Source organism: Oncorhynchus keta, unplaced genomic scaffold (genome assembly GCF_023373465.1).
Source record: "Oncorhynchus keta strain PuntledgeMale-10-30-2019 unplaced genomic scaffold, Oket_V2 Un_contig_550_pilon_pilon, whole genome shotgun sequence".
Classification (NCBI taxonomy): Eukaryota; Metazoa; Chordata; class Actinopteri; order Salmoniformes; family Salmonidae; genus Oncorhynchus; species Oncorhynchus keta.
In genome coordinates this window covers 155001-158268 of record NW_026288334.1, presented here as the reverse complement: position 1 = coordinate 158268, position 3268 = coordinate 155001, and the positions used below count along the sequence as shown (strand labels likewise).

Here is a 3268-nt window from a genome sequence, read left to right as displayed (position 1 = left end):
TTTTTTTGACCTCTTCCAACAGTTCATATTGGTCATACTGTTTACACAGTACCCCAGTGGCCTAAGACACTGGCCTCCTAAGCCATGGATTGTGAGTTCTAGTCTTTTCTTCAGTGGCTGAGAGCAGAGTGGCTCAGCGGAAGCGTGCTGGGCCCATAACCCAGAGGTCGATGGATCGAAACCATCCTCTGCTAAAAAGTTTCTTTTTAGATTTTAAGTGCAAACAAAAAAATTAAAACATGTTTCGTTTCATGGGCATGTCTCAGTTCCATTATACATTTTTTTGACCTCTTCCAACAGTTCGTATTGGTCATACTGTTTACACAGTACCCCAGTGGCCTCAGACACTGGCCTCCTAAGCCATGGATTGTGAGTTCTAGTCTTTTCTTAAGTGGCTGAGAGCAGAGTGGCGCAGTGGAACCGTGCTGAACCCATAACCCAGAGGTCAATGGATCGAAACCATCCTCTGCTAAACAGTTTGTTTTTAAAAATGAAATGCAAACAGAAATTAGAAAGCTAAATTTCATTTGCGTCTCTCAGTGCCATCCAGTACACATTGTTTTTCCTGCCTCTATCAGTTCGTACTGTTTGCAGAAGGTAAACAGTGCCCCAGTGGCCTAATGGATAAGGCACTGGCCTCCTAAGCCAGGGATTGTGGGTTCAAGTCCCATCTGGGGTGGGTTCAAGCAGAGTGGCGCAGCGGAAGCGTGCTTGGCCCATAACCCAGAGGTCAATGGATCGAAACCATCCTCTGCTAAAAGTTTATTTTTAGATTTTAAGTGCAAAAAAAAATTTTTTAAATGTGTCGTTTCATGGGCATGTCTCAGTTCCATTATACATTTTTTGACCTCTTCCAACAGTTCATATTGGTCATACTGTTTACACAGTACCCCAGTGGCCTAAGACACTGGCCTCCTAAGCCATGGATTGTGAGTTCTAGTCTTTTCTTAAGTGGCTGAGAGCAGAGTGGCGCAGCGGAAGCGTGCTGAGCCCATAACCCAGAGGTTGATGGATCGAAACCATCTTCTGCTAAACAGTTTGTTTTTAGATTTTAAGTGCAAACAAAAAATTTAAAAAATGTGTTGTTTCATGGGCATGTCTCATTTCCATTATACATTTTTTTGACCTCTTCCAACAGTTCATATTGGTCATACTGTTTACACAGTACCCCAGTGGCCTAAGACACTGGCCTCCTAAGCCATGGATTGTGAGTTCTAGTCTTTTCTTAAGTGGCTGAGAGCAGAGTGGCTCAGCGGAAGCGTGCTGGGCCCATAACCCAGAGGTCGATGGATCGAAACCATCCTCTGCTAAAAAGTTTCTTTTTAGATTTTAAGTGCAAACAAAAAAATTAAAAAATGTGTCGTTTCATGGGCATGTCTCAGTTCCATTATACATTTTTTTGACCTCTTCCAACAGTTCGTATTGGTCATACTGTTTACACAGTACCCCAGTGGCCTCAGACACTGGCCTCCTAAGCCATGGATTGTGAGTTCTAGTCTTTTCTTAAGTGGCTGAGAGCAGAGTGGCGCAGTGGAAGCGTGCTGAGCCCAGAGGTCAATGGATCGAAACCATCCTCTGCTAAACAGTTTGTTTTTAAAAATGAAACGCAAACAGAAATGAGAAAGCTAAATTTCATTTGCGTCTCTCAGTGCTATCCAGTACACATTGTTTTTCCTGCTTCTATCAGTTCGTACTGTTTGCAGAAGGTAAACAGTGCCCCAGTGGCCTAATGGATAAGGCACTGGCCTCCTAAGCCAGGGATTGTGGGTTCAAGTCCCATCTGGGGTGGGTTCAAGCAGAGTGGCGCAGCGGAAGCGTGCTGGGCCCATAACCCAGAGGTCGATGGATCGAAACCATCCTCTGCTAAAAAGTTTATTTTTAGATTTTAAGTGCAAACAAAACATTTAAAAAATGTGTTGTTTCATGGGCATGTCTCATTTCCATTATACATTTTTTGACCTCTTCCAACAGTTCATATTGGTCATACTGTTTACACAGTACCCCAGTGGCCTAAGACACTGGCCTCCTAAGCCATGGATTGTGAGTTCTAGTCTTTTCTTAAGTGGCTGAGAGCAGAGTGGCGCAGCGGAAGCGTGCTGAGCCCATAACCCAGAGGTCAATTGATCGAAACCATCCTCTGCTAAAAGTTTTCTTTTTAGATTTTAAGTGCAAACAAAAAAATTAAAAATGTGTCGTTTCATGGGCATGTCTCAGTTCCATTATACATTTTTTGACCTCTTCCAACAGTTCGTATTGGTCATACTGTTTACACAGTACCCCAGTGGCCTAAGACACTGGCCTCCTAAGCCAAGAATTGTGAGTTCTAGTCTTTTCTTAAGTGGCTGAGAGCAGAGTGGCGCAGCGAAAGCTTGCTGGGCCCATAACCAAGAGGTCGATGGATCGAAACCATCCTCTGCTAAAAAGTTTCTTTTTAGATTTTAAGTGCAAACAAAACATTTAAAAAATGTGTCGTTTCATGGGCATGTCTCAGTTCCATTATACATTTTTTTGACCTCTTCCAACAGTTCATATTGGTCATACTGTTTACACAGTACCCCAGTGGCCTAAGACACTGGCCTCCTAAGCCATGGATTGTGAGTTCTAGTCTTTTCTTAAATGGCTGAGAGCAGAGTGGCGCAGTGGAAGCGTGCTGTGCCCATAACCCAGAGGTCTATGGATCGAAACCATCTTCTGCTAAACAGTTTGTTTTTAAAAATGAAACGCAAACAGAAATGAGAAAGCTAAATTTCATTTTCTCTCAGTGCTATTGTTTTTTCCTGCTTCTATCAGTTCGTACTGTTTGCAGAAGGTAAACAGTGCCCCAGTGGCCTAATGGATAAGGCACTGGCCTCCTAAGCCAGGGATTGTGGTTTCAAGTCCCATCTGGGGTGGGTGGAAGCAGAGTGGCGCAGCGGAAGCGTGCTGGGCCCATAACCCAGAGGTCGATGGATCGAAACCATCCTCTGCTAAACAGTTTATTTTTAGATTTTAAGTGCAAACAAAAATTAAAAAAATGTGTCGTTTCATGGGCATGTCTCAGTTCCATTATACATTTTTTTGACCTCTTCCAACAGTTCATATTGGTCATACTGTTTACACAGTACCCCAGTGGCCTAAGACACTGGCCTCCTAAGCCATGGATTGTGAGTTCTAGTCTTTTCTTAAGTGGCTGAGAGCAGAGTGGCGCAGCGGAAGCGTGCTGTGCCCATAACCCAGAGGTCGATGGATCGAAACCATCCTCTGCTAAAAAGTTTCTTTTTAGATTTTA

The 3268-nt window shown here is 43.5% G+C and overlaps 2 non-coding genes across 2 annotated transcripts; both read left to right on the top strand.

Annotated features, from left to right (window-relative positions):
• The first annotated feature begins 606 nt into the window (after positions 1–606).
• On the top strand, positions 607–679 carry trnar-ccu (transfer RNA arginine (anticodon CCU)). Its single transcript has one exon. It is a non-coding gene; the product is annotated as a tRNA-Arg (tRNA).
• Positions 680–1715: 1036 nt separating this feature from the next.
• Positions 1716–1788, top strand: trnar-ccu (transfer RNA arginine (anticodon CCU)). The gene has a single exon. It is a non-coding gene; the product is annotated as a tRNA-Arg (tRNA).
• The last annotated feature ends 1480 nt before the right edge of the window (positions 1789–3268 follow it).